At 50.2% G+C, this 16,167-nt stretch overlaps 1 protein-coding gene across 1 annotated transcript in view; it reads left to right on the forward strand.

Moving 5' to 3' along the window:
* Window positions 1–16,167, forward strand: part of C10H4orf50 (chromosome 10 C4orf50 homolog) — a 92,041-nt gene that overhangs the window by 67,831 nt on the left and 8,043 nt on the right. The gene's annotated exons all lie outside the window — the stretch shown is intronic.

The following is a 16,167-nucleotide window of genomic DNA, read 5'->3' on the forward strand; positions in this document are numbered from 1 at the left end:
AGACCTAGTGTTGTGTAGCTTCCTTTTGACCCCCTGATGCCTGAGCTCCGGTTCTCATGCCCAGCGGGCTGCTTGGGCAGCTGAGGTAACACTACTCCCTCCCAGTCTCTCCTGAAACCCCTGGTCCTGCTTGTTGCTTAAAGCAGTCCACACATCTGATGAGCAGACAGACACACATCTGATGAGCAGACAGACACACATCTGTTGGTGGCTGCTTCTTCCCTCTGCACAGAACTAGCCAAGGAGAGCCTGAGGAGCAATTCCTGAATGAGGAAATAAAAAAATTGAAGTGAAATGAAGCGGCAGGAAATTTGTGGAGCAGGAGGTTGTGGAGGGATGAACGTGACAGAGGGTGGGGGTTTGGGGGATGGGGGGGGAGGTGGGCACTGAGCTCTTGAATGACAGCTGGGAGGATGAGGGTAATATAGGAAAGTAGATGTCCTTTGTGCTTAGAAACTGGGTTCTGTTGATTCATCTGGCTCTTTCTGTGGATCATAAATACGGTCTCCCTGCCTGAGGGCACAGACACTTTGCTGGCTGGCTGCTTTTAAACCAACGGAGGTCTACCATTTCATTTCAATTCTTATGTTTGTTTTGTTCTTCTAAGACAGAGTTTCGCTTTGTAGTCCGGGATAGCCTTGAAGTCATGGTAGTGCTCCTGCCCCAGCCCACCCAGGGTTGGGATTAGAGACGTAAGGGACCAGCAGTATGTGGCTGGGTAATATTTATGGGTAGATCCTGGCTCAGTGGTCATTTCTTCAGTTGCTGATCACTTGAGTTCTTTCCATGGTTGGCAGTTATGAATATTTAAGTTACCAGACTGACCAAATTCCACCTTCCGGAAAGACACACAAAGAGAGCACACCCTGGGGAGTCATCACGGCTCTACTCTTCATCCATGCACAGCTCAGCCTTCTCCGTGGCCAGGGATCCCAGGGGGCAGTGGCCCCAGACCCCTTGCTTCACTGTCATAGTCACTTTCTTGTGGGGTCTCCATGTCTGTCATCATGTTAAAGGACTCTCCCTTCATCTCTTTCCTGGTTCCTAAGACTTTTCCACCAGCTTCCTTGCCTCCATAACTCCAGCTGGTCCCTGCCTCCCAAGGCTAAGGCCAAGGCCAAGTCGTAGTACTGTCCTCACCCCGCACCCAGTGTCTCTCCTGCCGGACATGGCTCCAGAGTTAGAGATCACTCTGTTGACTGCAGGCCCTTTGCCGTAAACATTTGTAAGGGGGCAGGTTGCCATAGCAACACACTTTTATGGTGACAAGATACAGCCAGCCTTCAGTAACAGAGCCTAAGCTGGATATGGTGGCACATGCCTGTACTAGAACTCAGGACGTGGGGGCGGGAGAAACAGAAGCTCAAAACTATCCTCAGCTGAGTAAGGAGGGCAAGGCCAATGGGGGCTATGTGAGCACCTGCCTCAAACAAGTGAATGTAGGACCTAGTGACCAGCCCTGCCACCCTCCCCACCATGCCACTCTCCCCACAGCCGTGGCTTGAGTCTGTCTCTCCAGTTCTCTGGTCACAAGCTGAATGGTCATCACTTCCTAAACAAGCTACAAGGCTCTCTATCCCTCCCTACCTGGAAAGGACACCTCATAAAAAAACATGGGAGCTTGGAGACCATCACCCCTCTACGGCTCACTCAGCTGGTCAAGCTTCTAGAAGCCTCTACTCAGCTGCTCTGCCTTCTGCTCCTGCTCCTTAGGAGTTTCCTTCTTGCCCCTCTATCCTTGGGAACACTGGGAACCTCTTCCATCCCACCCCACCCTATCTCTGAACTCTTTGGCTGCTTTTCCAGACTCGCCTCACACATACATTTAAACACCTTAGCCATATTTTTTTCTTCTATGAAGGATCTTAGTTACTCAAGTTGGCCTTGAACTCATGATCTTCCTGTCTTATCTCCAACCCCCACATCAGTAGCTGGAATTAGAAGCCTATGCCTCAAAGCTTTGGTTAAAACTGCTTCATATAGGTTTAGCAGACTGTCCCCTTCCCTCCCCTCCATCCGCATTGTGGCGGCTCCTGTTGGCAGGGGAGCAGAGACCCAGATTCCAATTATGTCTAGACTCTGATTTCAACAGTGTTGACAAGGGCATCCACTGTTCTTTTTACTCTCTTGTTCCAATGACCCTAATGGTTGAGGCAGGTAGCTGGGCAGGGTGGTGGTGGGTGTCATCTTCAAGGTAGAACTCCAAGGATGCATGACCTGTAGTTGGTCCAGCAGCCCCTTGTTTGGGCCCCAGCCCTGGACTACAGGCTCCTGTAGTTTATTAGATGCTCACAGCTTTGCCTTACAAGTAACCTAACGCCGGTGGGTGAGGTCTGTCTCAGGCTGGACCCAGGATGAGGTGGAATCTTGGGACAGAGCCCCCTCCCAGCTTCCCAGGCCCCTATCTGGGGCTCACACTACCTAGAGCCTGTTTCTCCACTCGCCTGCTCAGACTGTGTCCCCATCTCCAGCTTGGGCCTGACTCAGCTATCTTCTTTATCCAGCCGTCTGCCCCAGGGTGGGTCTACCAACCTCTTCACCCACTTCTGCTGGCGCTCTGCCTTTCTTTCCTTGTTAGCTGTGAATAAGATGATAGAACATGCCAAATGCCAGGTTCTGTGCTTGGCTCGGGTGACATCAGTTGGTGTCCTGTATCTTCATTATTATCACTGTCCGTATGACCTCTTGGAGTCAGACAGACCCAGGGTTGAGTCCCGGCTCCACTCTCCTTTGCTGTGACCCTCAAGCGTGACGCACACCTTTCATGAACATCAGATTATCACCCAGAGTCGGTAGTTATTGAATTTCCTGGCATTGCTGCTTGACTGTGCAAAATAAAAAAATTAGTGGCTTCTGTAGGAGTTCTAGTACTTAGAGACCACAGAGAATGCCAGACCCAGCCCTCCTCACTGCAACAGGCAATGCCCTGGCTACCATCCAGAAAGTAGCTCGTTCACAGGTCCCCGTGTACAGAACGCCATGAGTTCCCAGGGAGATAATGCGTGCAAAGTGGTTTGTAGATGCTCAAGTACTCTAAAATGTTTATGATGATTATTGCTAATTAAAATTTAGGACAGCCTGGAGAGAGGCAGGGAGTGAGCTACAGATCTGCCTGCCTCCTTCGGAGGGTCTTTTAGAGACATGAGTGAGAAAAGCTGCATGTGTGAAGACAGCCTGTGAATGACTCCCAGGTCCTTGTCCTGAATCCTCACCCAAGCCTGGAATATGTGATGAGTTGTCACTCTAGGCACTTCCTCATTTCCTTGCTTATCCTCAGTGCCATTGCCTGCCCAGTGGGAGGTGCTGAGCTAACAAAGGCGGCTGACCTCCCAGCAGGGAGTATTACCAACCATGGGCAGTTCTATGGGTCTTTGTAAAGGGAGCATAGAGTTAGTCACTGATTCTTGCCTGGCAATTTTTCCAATCATCAACTCTTGGGGCAGAGATAATGAGAGGGTTCTTGTTGCCCAATATCGGTGTTGGTCGCTGATAGTCTGGGCATCCTCTGTGGCTCCTGCTGACACTCTGGGCTCTGAGAGCCTTGTCCTCGCCAACCTGTCTCTCCTGCAGCCATGCTGCCCTGTCCTCTTCCATGTTTGCCTTTCCTCTGTGCTCCCATCCCTCCTACGGCCAAAAGCTGGTCAGCTGGGGAAGAGGCTCCATTGGAACTGCTTCCGGATGCTTGGTTTCGATGGGGAGACTTTTGAAGTAGGCCCACGGAGATAGTATCTTTCAGATTAGATGGGAGCTGAGCCCCGCTCCCCAGCCCCCCCCAGACACTCTACTGTCCCTTTTCCTTCCCTCCCAGATCCTGCCGCCATCTCAGTGATGGCTTTTCTTCCCTGGGAAGTGGAGGACATGCTTGTCCCAGTGAGGATCAGTGGGAAGTGCTGTTTGAGAAGCCCCAAGCCTCCAGCCTTGAGGAAGTCTGTGGCACCTGGGGGTCTGTTTCCCCACCCAGGCAGGGGAACATGGCCTGGCCCAGTGATTCTCAGCCCTGGCTGCACAGGAGGAAGGTGGAGCTTCACCAGATCGCATATCTGAGTCCCTCAGGACACTCTGCCCACCCGGCCCGCAAAGATATGATTGACACTTTCAGAAACCTTCAAGCAGGAGGTGTCAGCATGCTGCCAGGCATAGGGGTCCCAACAAGGTAACTGCAGGGGACTGCTGTAAAGGGGGATAAATTAAACTGAAGTCACAGAGGCTGTCTAGCAGTTTCCTTGGGGCACCCTCCAGATGTGCAGGCACTAAGTGTCATTTCCATGAGCCAGCTGGGGTGGGCTCTTCTCTCCTCCCTCCCTGGCACCCCCAGCAAACACCCCAAGGCAAATGTCACACACCCACTCTGAATCTAGCACAGCCTGAGCTCCATGCCTCCTTGGCACCTGCCCCACACGGAGTGTGGTCCTGGGTCGTGTCCTTGGTTACCCCAATCTATACACGTGACGTTGAACCTACTGCTCAGTGCCCCATCCAACCTTCCTGAAGTCGGAGTCTAGAGTCTTCGGGTCCCTTCCTGAGCCATGCTTTCCTGGGCTGCATAATAAGTGGGCATGGTGTCCTGTGAGAGGATATTTCTTCTTTCACTTGTGGCTGAACTCTGGGGTCTCCTGTGCAGTCTTCCCCTGATAACATGGCTAACCATGCGGTTTCTTTTTCAAATGCTGCCCTTTCCTTCCAAGCATCTCCCTCAGGGCCACAAATCATTTTCTCTTAATCATCATCTGTGCCCCTCCAGCCCCAGCTCTCTGGTGAATGGCCCGAAGCCTTTCTTTGCACTCTGTGTGATTTTGCCGCTGCTGCCCTGTGTCTGGGCTTCTGCCAGGCTGCAATGATTTATGGGAGTTGGTAGAGGCCCAGTGACTCCCAGTGACCTGTGCAAAGCAGGGCTTGTGGTGAGCACAGTTGAAATGCTGAGATGCTCCATAATTAAATACCTTGCTGGGGCTGGATGTATGCTTTCCTGACTTGAGAATGAAATGCTGTAGCTCTCAGGGGAGACTGGGCTGAGGCTGCCAATGCTCTGGCTTCAACAGCTCAACGTCGTTGTTCTTTCTGGATGGATCCCTAACAATTTTTGTTGTTGGTTGTGGTTTTCTTTTTCTTTCTTTCTTTCCCTTTTCTTTTTTTTCTAATTAGGCTTTTCTGCATGGAACAGTTCAGGTTCACAGATATATTTGAGTTTAAATGAAAGATTGTCTAGTATTTGCAACCCCAGGCTGGCTGAGCAGGGCTGTGTGAGGAGGCTGCCTGTCAGCAACTGCCAGGAAATCTCATTTTAATTTCTCCTTCCCTTAAGGTCTCTGGGGTGGAGATAGGGCTGCTGTTCTTGTGGACACCTGGGTTACAGAGAAAAGGAACATCTGGATTCCAATGCTGATACGCCATCTCCCAGCTGGATGGCTCCGAGGAAGTTATTTAGAGTCCCCGAGCCTCACTTCTTTATCTAGAACTCAGGGCTGAATCTAATAGGCATCACTGAATTAGAGAACTTTGTGGAATAATGTGTGGCCACCAGCAGGACAGCCCTGAGGCTGTATCCCGGAAGTGCCCTTCTTTGACTGAACTGATCCTTGTCAGGCTAATTCCAGTCCTGGCCTTGTATCCTCTAGCCTGTGGGACAGACAGAGGCTTTGGGGCCATGCTACACCCCCTAACCAGCCTCTACTCCAGCCTTCTGCTGGCTAGCACAGCTCTCCTGGGGACTTGGGCACCTGCCTGTCCAGGAAGCAGAACATCCCAGTGGTTTTCTGTGGGCTTCTCAGAGGGTCCTTGGCGTCATGTTCTGTTGTTACAGGAATGACTTCCATCCTTACCTGGACACTGGCTTCTCTGCCTTCTGCCTCACACTTGGCTCCTCCTCTTGTACCTACCTGCATGCACACACTGACTTCAACCTCTATGCCTGGGGGAACCCAAGCTGTGACTATTGTGGAGGAAGGAGTTGCTTTTGCCCCGGAGTGCCATTGCCCGGAAGATACCCTGGTCCCTATTGGTGTCTCACAGAAGCCTGTGCATCATATGGCTTGCGGGAGGAGACCAGAGATTGGTTCAGCTTTACTCTTAGCTCCGCTTTGTTCTCTGCAGTGGGTGGAGCGTAGATGCTTGGCTGTGTCAAGAGGCATAGCTCCACCCCTCTCATTGATGATTGGTCGGCAGCCAGGAGACCGACTGACACCAAGCCAATCAGAACTCTTTCAGGATCTGCCCTTCTCAACTACCTAGAACTCCAAACTAACTGGAGCTGGGCAGGGCGTTCTGAGAGAAAAAGAGCCACAGGCCAGAGAAAGAGGGTGGAGTGGTGGGCATCTGTGGGACAGGACCTAGTCACAGCCTGAAAGCCTAACTCTACTCAAGGTAGTCCGTCCTCCCCCGAGTTTGGACTCATTCACAGGAGGCCACATTGTATGGACATAATCTAACTGTGTATCTCAGGAAAATATATGGTTCCCGGGCTGGAGCATTCCCAGAAGATGAGTTAGTGTGGCCCAGGAGGAGCACTCGGGAAGAAGGGGAAAGAGGATGAATGGGGATTAAGGCACCTTCTCAGGGTTTCTCTGGCACCTCCCTGATGCTGCCCACCACCTAGCTGCCCTCTGTTTCTTAGGCTCACTGCCTTCAGCATGCTCGAATCTCCTGGAGTATCATCCAATGGTTACAAGGTGGCTGCTGCAGCTTCAGGCTTCCTATGTCTGAATAGGAAAGGGGAATGCATACCTTTCCTACAAGTCCCTAGTGTTACCTTGTTTCTCATTGGCCAGAATGGCCATTATTACTGCTTCGTACCCTTTCCTTCCCGACGGGAGTATTTTCCTTTTCAACATCTCAGATAAGAGGCAGCTGGGAAAGCAGGCTGGAAATAGCTGTGAGTTGGCACGCAGACTGTCTTTTCCTGGTGGTGTAACAACACTCAGCACTATAAAGAGCAAGGGCCTCTGAGTGGCAGAAACTGGATAGGACTAGTGCTCAGGCCGTGGAACTGGGGCAGGGTGGGGAAAGGAACTTGATGTGGTGATAGCCCCAGCTTAGTGGTGGGAGGGACTGCCCCTAATTGCACCTTCTGGACTCTCCAGGCTGGCTATTGCCTGGAGGAGGTCAGGGTAGCCAGACGGGAAGCAGACGAGAGGCGCTCACATGCCCGGGCTTGTTGATGCTGCTGGCAAGTATAGAACATAGAAAGTGATGATATGGGCGACAGACACTATCTCAGGAGAACTCGAATGTGTCCTTGTAGGACTGGGAAGGGTGAAGTGGCACTGGTTTCTGACTCTCAATATCTTGGGTGTGGCTTTTATTTGCAAACAGGCAGATTTCAGGCTGTGTTACTCACTCAGGTGTATAAAACAAGCTCAAGTTTCCCCGCACCCGAAGAAGATCAAGAATGGATTCCTTTAGGATTGTAGAATAGGATAGATGCCAGACTGTTGAACAAGCGAAAGGAATAAGTGCCATTGCTCACGTTCCTTTAAGTGGGTGCCCTGGCATTGGAACAGAAGAAGCCACAGTTAACGTTTGCAGCTATCAGAAGCTTCCAGTTAGAAAAACCAAATTTAAGTGATGTTTACTTTGTACAGGAAAAAAGAGAAAAGCGGGTAAGAAGAAAACTGAAATTCATAAAAACAAAATCACCATTGGTGTCTGGCCTGTGTCATTTTCATCCCCATGTGTACGTTTCCTTGTAATATTTATGGCCATAATCAATACCCAGTTTTATGAGCTGCATTTGTCGGATCTGGATCTCATAGCCATTCCCCGCTGTGGTCAGTGTGGCATTCATGTGCTTCACCTTTCATGGTTGCATAACAGAAAGCTATTTTGACTCCTGTGACCCAGCATTGGGCCGTTCTTTTATTCTGTAGTAACACCAAGCTGGTTGTTATTATTTATGAATCTGCCTTTGTAGAGAGGAGCCTGTTTCTGGGAGGTAGTCCTAAGAGACATCCATGCCTCATGCCTTCGGCTGGTTCAAAACTGTCGACCTGGGACAGGAGTGAACTTACAAACTCAGGCCTGCAGAAAAAGCCTGCTTTGTGTGTTCTCTCTTGGCGGCTGCAGGTTTGCTCATAATGTCTATGGGCGATTTATTGCCTCGTTTCTAGAGGGAATCGATCTGCCCCAGCCTTCCCCTCCCCTCCCCGTGTAATGTAATGAGATTCAGAGCCCCGCCTCCAGGACAGACCCATGAATTAAAGCAGAGCTTGGAGAACAGGAGAGTGGAAACAGCCCCATGAATCTTGCTATTGATACACAGATTAGGGCACGCCGGGAAAGGAACACTCTGTCTTTATCTTTTCAGTATCTCACTCTTCAGATAGCTCCCAGACACTGAAGCGCAGTTCACCTGGTTCATAGCATGAGCTCTCTCCCACTGCACACCAGTTTGTCGGCCCCCATGTCCCAAGAACAGTCACCGTGGGTTTGCACTGCTGACGGAATTGAACTTCAGTCCCTGTACCAGAGAGTCCCAGCTCAGATTCCAGTTTGGTCACTCACAGAGGCCTCTGAGAGTCAGCTTCTTTCAACAGCCTTTGTAGGTAGGGATTATCACTCTCAATTTGCAGGTGGGGGAACTGAGGAAGAACGTGGCTCTGGAGCCTGCCTAAGGTCCTTGGGGTAACAAACCTGGAGTTCCTTATCTTCAATTCTTTATAATGTCAGGGATTTGTGGAAGAGGTGGCCTTGGCGGAGGTGGGGTGGGATGGTGGGGGGTGGCAGAAGATTCCCTGTAAGGACACTTTTCGTATTCAAACCAAACTGAATCCCCACCCTCGACACCCTCCTTCCTGGGGAACCCACACCCCAGTAGCCTGGAAACCCCACATTGTTTAGACTGTCCAGCCTCAGGCTATCTCAGGCTGCTTACTTTGCGTTTCCCACTCATCTAAATTGGAAGACTGGAAACCCTAATAAAGGCTTTCTGCTGCTGCTGCTGCTCCTGCCTGACCCTGGTGCTCCCCATGTGCCCCCTCCCTCTGGGGAGCCATGAGTAATAGCCTGCCTTCTCAGGCTGCTGTCTCTGTGTCTGTGATGTTCCCCTTGGCTGATTAAAACTCCTGGGCACTTTACCGTCCTGCTTCTGATAGAAGGGCACATGCATTTTGTTTGTTTGCTTGTTTATTTTGGAAATTTGGAGAAGTTATAATAAAATACCTTTTGTGCTGTTCTTCATAGAGATACATCTGGTGTGGTAATGGAAATATTTTGTGTAGCATGAATCTTAGAGAGTCTTATTAATAAAATCAAACCTGAGGCCAGTTATTGGGGTGAAATGCTGGATGGTCAGAGAGACAGAACAAGCCACAGCTAACCTCACCTGGCCAACTTCTCAGGTGATCTTGTTTCCTCAGACTGGAAGCTTCTGTGTCCTCATCCCAATGGCTCTCAGCTTAACTGTTGCTCAAAAGCCTGAAGCTTAACCAGCTAAAAGCTTAACCAGACAAATGCTTCTAGTCTCTGGTCCTCACACCTTATATACCTTTCTGCTTTCTGCCATCACTCCCTGGAATTAAAGGCTCACTTTCTGGGATTAAAGGCATGTGTCACCATGCCTGGCCGGTTCCAATGTGGCCTTGAACTCACTGAGATCCAGAGGGATTTCTACTTCTGGAGTGCTAGGATTAAAGGTGTGAGTGCCACCATTTTCTAGACTTTGTATCTAGTGGCTGTTCTGTCTCTGACCCCAGATAAGTTTATTAGGGTGCACAATAATTTGGGGAACACAATACCACCACAATTTTGCTCAAGACAGTTTCTCCCTATCAACTTTTGAAAAATTGGTACCCCTCTTTTGTTCATTCGTATACTTGTTCATTCTCTTACACATACAGTCTCCCAAAATACATGCATACATGCACACATATGCATACACAGAGGTGTGTGTGTGTGTGTGTGTGTGTGTGTGTGTGTGTGTGTGTGTGTTACCAACCCTCTAGTCATGTCGTTGGCTCAGCATTAGCAGTGATTTTAGTTTAGGTCAGATCACACCTGAGAGTCCATTACTAGGCCTGTTCCAGCTCCCATTGTGGTTCTATCCTGTGCCCTGCCAGGGTCCAAGAGCAGCAAGGGGCCCATGATCTGTTGACACTGTAGCAGGTGTAATGGATCACCTGGGTGAGTAAGCAGGCAAAGGCACCCTATTTGATGCTCTGATCCTGTTTGGAAGAAGCACGAGACAGCCGGAGCACCATTAACTGGGCTCATCATGGTGTCTATAGAGGGCCCTTTCTCTGTTAATGGTCCCCAAGTGGTATGTAGAATAGTCTTTCCAAGCCTTCACACTCACCTTTACATGGCTCACTTTAATTTTCCTCATGGGCTAGTCTCCCAACAGGGAGAGGTGGCCAGTGGGGCAGCTTGATGCAGGTGGTAAGCTGCCCATCAGAAGATAGGAGGGTTTGAGCAACCATGTGTAGCTCAAGTTTTCCTGGTTCTGTTCAGCTCCTGCGGCCCTGCGGCCAGCTACTTGGACCTAAGTAAACACACAGAGACTTATATTACTTATAAACTGTATGGCCATGGCAGGCTTCTTGCTATCTGTTCTTATATCTTAAATTAACCAATTTCTATAAATCTATACCTTGCCACATGACTTGTGGCTTACTAGTACTTTACATCCTGCTCCTTATGGCAGTGGCTGGCAGCGTCTCCTGACTCAGCCTTCCTGTTCCCAGAATTCTCCTCTCTGCTTGTCCCGCCTATCCTTCCTGCCTGGCTACTGGCCAATCAGCATTTTATTTATCAATCAATCAGAGCAACACATTCACAGCACCCTCAGCAACCATACTTTATGGATATTCCAGCCAGAGGGTTCTGGATGTAAGAAGTAGATGGTTAGAGTGCATTTTCAGCATGGTGTGCACTTAGAATTCATTAGAGCCACAGATAAACAAGAGGCACTGGGTCCCTCCCCTGTGGTTGGCAGCTGCTTGTCTCGGGACTCTGAGGATGGAAAGGTACAACTGACTGAGCCCAGATCAGAGAAGTTGTGAGCCCCACATTATTCATAAGATAAGGCTGTGTCCTGAGCCAATGGGATGGAGAGTCTGGGGCTAGGGCAAGTCCTGATTATGGGGAAAGAGGGCAGCAATTTCTTGAGATGGGACCTAAAAACAAAACAAAAACAAAAACAAACAAACAAAAAAAAAACCCCACTGTTTTATACCAAACCAGCATGAGTGTCACTGTTACCTTTTTTTCTATACTGGTGTCTCTTTCTTCAGAATTGTATATTAAAAAAACGCTTAGTGTTCATTAGTCACTTGCATTTATTATCATCTTATTTCCAACATGGCTTTGAGAAGGGCCAGCAAACTCCTCAAGTTCTGCAGCTAGAAGGGGAAGAAGTCCACAGTTCTGCAGGGCTGCCTGTTGGCAAAAGGGGAAGGTGCCACCGCTTTCAGGTGTGGTGGGCGGGACCAGACATCAACTGACCAGTCAAGAGCAGCTTACAGGGATGGACTTCATTTTGATTCCTCCTGAACCCCAAAAGAGCTTCCTGTCCATTGTTGGGTACATAGAGGCGTGCATGCAACCCGGCTCTCGCTCTAAAGGGGGAAATAATAGGTCATTTATTCTGAGCCAAATTCAGGTTGCCCCAGATAACACATTTCTCCATGGAAGCAGTTTTGTGAGCTTTTGTAGTCCAGAATAAAAGAAACCTGCAAATCAAAGCACCAAATGCAGTGGTGGGAACGATGGCTGGGCAGTTTTTGCTGCAGGTCTCCAGTGCTATCTGAAGATGATCTTAGCTTATCCCAAAAGGTTTTCCCTGACAGTCACAAGGATGTTAGGTCAGACAGAGAGGTGGGAAAGAACGACACAGCTTTTGTCTGGGTGCTTGCAGGTCATGGAGTTCTGGATAAACGTGGGCCAGAAGTAAGGTGGAGAGCGTATTGCCTGGAGAATCAGAAACTGATTTTGAGTTTGGCTACCACATTGGGGCCTGTTGCTCTTTGGGGGCCTGTTTCCTGAACTACCTATGGACAGATAATTCTGAAGGGAGGTCCCATAGCAAGAACTTCTGTTCATTCAAACTCTGAGATTCACACCAACACTGTTTGTAGCTCAGTGCAGACCAGAAACACCCAGATACTTGAATACAGGAATTAAGGACCTGATGGAGTAGACAGGGTAGAGACTTAAATTTTGAGGCCTTGTATTTGGGGCTGGGTGGGAACCATGAATCTTATGTTTGATTTCCATCATTTGGCAGAAAAATGCTGTCTGTTGCCCAAGGAAATGTCTTGAAACCTGCTGCCTCAGAGGAGACTCTCCTTAAGTTGACCTGGGTTTAGCATGTTTAGGACCTGCCCTGTTCATACTTCCCCATGAGTGGTTTCTCTGGGGTTTGAACTGTTTTGTGTGTGTCTCTGTGCCTTACTTAAGGACACCAGTCCTGAGGTTCCAGGCTCCTTCAGGCTTCTAATGTCACCACTGCCTGGATGAGCCTGACTGTATGGTCACAAGTGAAGATAAAGATACACGTGCATCTTAGGGACCAATAACATTCTGGGTGTGACAGCTGCCCAAGGGGAGGCCAGTCCAGGCAGGTGCCCGAAGTACAAGCTTCTGGGATGGCATGCTTCGACCTGCCAATTCTCTATCCTGGAACACTGGGCCTCTTGAATGCTCCCACATGATTCTCTTTGAACTCCAGGCTCCGCCCCCCACCCATGTCCCTATCACTGTCACTATGGAGGTTGGTGTGCCTCTGTCCTAGGAGCTGCAAGCACCAATCCCCAGCACCCAGCGGTGTCCAGACCCCGAGCTGAGCCGAGCATTCAGTGACCACGCTGAAGCGGCGTTCAGGGGAACACCGGAAGAACTGGTAAAAAGGAACAGCCTGGGAAAACACAGACGAGAGAGCGGCTGAAACTCCGGTCGACCCAGCTTGTTCATTCCCACTCCCTGGGCACCTGTGGTGGCCCCAGCCATCGTGGTCAGCAGGGACTTCAGGCATGACACGGAAGGGCTCAAGTTTGGAGGGACAGCGAGGAGAGGCAGGCAGGGCTAGACATCATGGAATAGTCTGTCTGTCTGTCTTGTGAGGAGCTTGGCTGCTTCCTCCGAGCAGTGCAGTGAGAGACAAGGTGGTTTGAGGCAAGGGGATGACATCATCCTCTTTCTAGGAATTCTGGCTGCTGTGTGGAGAAGGGAGGGACCGGCCTGGGAGCAAGAGCCTGCCAGGAAGCTATCCCCTGGCAGGAAGTGGTGGTGACTGGGCTGAGGTTGGCAGTGTGGAAGAGAAAAGTGGGACAGAGTCCCCAAATCTGTATTTCCGGGTGCCTGCCTTCCTTTGTTGTTTTCTTTCTCTCTCTCTCCTCCCTCCCTCCTTCCCTTCCTCCCTCCCTCCTCCCTCCCCTTCCCCTTCCTCCCTCCTCTTCCTCCCTCCCTCCTCCTCTTCCTCCCTCTCCTTCCCCTTCCTCCCTCCCCCTTCCCTTCTTTCCTCCCCCTTTCCTTCCCTTCCTCCCTCCCCTTCCTCCTCCCTTCTGTCTTTTCTCCCTCCTCCTCTTCCTCCCTTCCTCTTCCCTTCCTCCCTCCTCCTTTCCTTCTCCCCTTCCTCCTTTTTTCCTTTCCTCATCCCCCCTTTTCCTCTCTTCCTGCCTTCCTTTCTTTCTTTTTCCTTTCCTTTCATTGTTTCTGAGACAAGGTCTCATAATGTAGCTCAGAATGGCCTGGAACTCACCATTTAGGCCAAGCTATCCTTGAACTCAAGGCACACCTCCTGCCTCACCCTCTGAAGTCCTGGGATTCCAGATGTGAGCTCCTGGCTGCTTTCCACCGGTCAGCAGCTCAGGTCTGCTGGGGTTTTCATTTGAGTGGTGAGAAAAGCCTGAGAGAGGGCGGTGACAAGGTCACCCGGTGCGTCCCCATTGAGATTCATGACCTTGTGGTCTGGTGGAGCAAATGGTGCCAAGGGCAGGCATCTATGCCAGTCTCCTGTCAGGCTGCGTTCTCTTGTGAAGGAGCTGTCTTCACAAGGGTCTGGTACTAAGTAGGGCATAGATTACTGTCCCCATTTTTGGCCTCATTTCCTGGTACCCCAGGGCTTCTCCCTCCGCATCGTGTGGTTGCCTTCCTGCCTGAGCCTCTACCATGGTCTGCTCACACAGATGCTCCCTCCTTCTGATGATGCCCTGAGGCTGAAGGTTGGTCTCATGTCCAAGCTTGGGGTGCTGTCTTGCTGTACTGAATCGCCACACCTCAAGGTTTGGTGGAACCTCAGATGTCCCTGGATCAATGTTTACCCCAAAGTACAAGTCCTCCTGACATTCACAGCCACCATGTAGGATGCTCTCTCCTTTTCACAGACTTCCATCTGCCATCTCAGGTGGCTCTTCCAGGTCCTTTTTTCTCCCCCTCCCCACTACCCGTTACAGTTGGCTCAGCCAGTGGCCCTCAAGGGCAAAAGTATCTGGGCTTTGCTTATCTCACCATTGACCATGGCCTAGAGCACACATTAGGCATGCAGTAGGTATTTAATAAGGAACAGATGAATGAGTGAGTGAAGGAGGGAATGAATGAGTGAGTGAATAGGAAAAAGAGTGGGTGGGTGGGTGAGTGAGAAAGCTAGTGAGGAACAGGTCAGCCCGTAGGCAAGTGGTCAGCTCTCACTGTTCAAAAGTCCTGGGCCCTCAGCTGGAGCAAATCCTGTCGGTCCGTGTCCAAGCTTGTTTCCTCTTCCTACAGCCACTTGTCACACAGTGGGACCACAGATCCTTCCCTCTGTCCTTCAGGCGCTTGATTCCACTCCACCAGAGGGCCTTTGCACACTGATGCCTGGGACTCTTTGCCTTGTTTCTTTCCATGGCCAGGTCTCTTTTGTCACTGGGATTTCAGCTCAAATGTCACGGCCTCAGATCTCTCCTGATGATGCAGTCTAAAGGACTCCTTTCCACACGGCTTTTTATCTCTCTGTTGAATTCCGGGTGATTTCCTCACATCTGTCTGTCAGTTCACTCCATCTCTATTTGTCTTTGTTTATCTGCTGTTTAGCCGGCTGAGAGGGGTCTTATATTAGTTATTTCAACTTTTCTCTTTACAGGGGTGTGCAAACTTTGTCTCTCACACACATGCATGTAGGTGCATGCATGCATGCACGCGCATACACACACAATGACTGTTGTGAGCTTCTCATTTCAACATCCTTTCTGGAATCCAAATTTCCTCCTGAAACTGAACCTGTGAACATCCCACATGGACTTTGGAGGTGATCTTATGGTCTTCATTAATCCTGGGAGAGTTATGTGTATTTCTCGGTGAATACAAGATCAATGTGAGAATTTAAGCATTAACCCTGTGTGTAATGTAAGCAGGGGCAATGTTGTCTTGAGCATAATGTCACTCAGCCCCTTCTAGGGACAGTGTTTTGTGCTCAGAATGGAACCCATCTCAATGCAGTGATACCCAAGTACCAAGCAAATACTGAGGCTATGAGATACAGGATGCTTGGGCAAGGAAGAAGTGTGGGGTCCTCTGGACATACAGACTTCTGGGATCTACCCCATCGACAGGGCCCACAGAGCTGTGAGCACCCCTAGGACCTGAACACTTCTGAAGTTCCCCAGAGACTCTGATGGGAAGAGAATGCTGGCCCCAGCGATCTTACAAGGTCAAGGATTTGCACTGAGATTATTTTTGTCTCACTCCCCACCCCCAACATGTGATGTAGCGCACAGAAAGAAAGCTATAAATACATTTTGAAAAGCAAAGCAGTCTAAAACCACCTACACACACACACACACACACACACACACACACACACACACACACCAGTGAGATCTTCACGACAGGACTGGGGCACTGAGGATGACGCTGGGAATGTCACAGTCTTGTGAGGGACGCAGTCCAGAGTACATGCTCCTGCTGTACAGCTCCATAGACCCTCAGCATCACAGCAAAGCTGGCCTCAGTGACAGCAGCTGTGGGTCTGGCCACGGAACTGCACAGGGATGCTGTGCTCTGGTAGGGTGTCGCTTTTCAAGGATCTCCCTCTGGGCTGTCACACTGCCCAGATATTTGAGTGAATCTGGCAGCTTCCCCGTGGGGCTCCTCTTGGCAAGCTGACTCTCCAGCCTGCATTTCCCCAAACCCACCCAGTTCGCACTGTCTCCTGCCTCTTGTGTGTTCTCTGCCTAGAAAGACTCCTATCCTATAGGTCTCTGA

This window comes from Peromyscus leucopus, chromosome 10, assembly GCF_004664715.2.
Source record: "Peromyscus leucopus breed LL Stock chromosome 10, UCI_PerLeu_2.1, whole genome shotgun sequence".
NCBI classification, from domain to species: Eukaryota; Metazoa; Chordata; class Mammalia; order Rodentia; family Cricetidae; genus Peromyscus; species Peromyscus leucopus.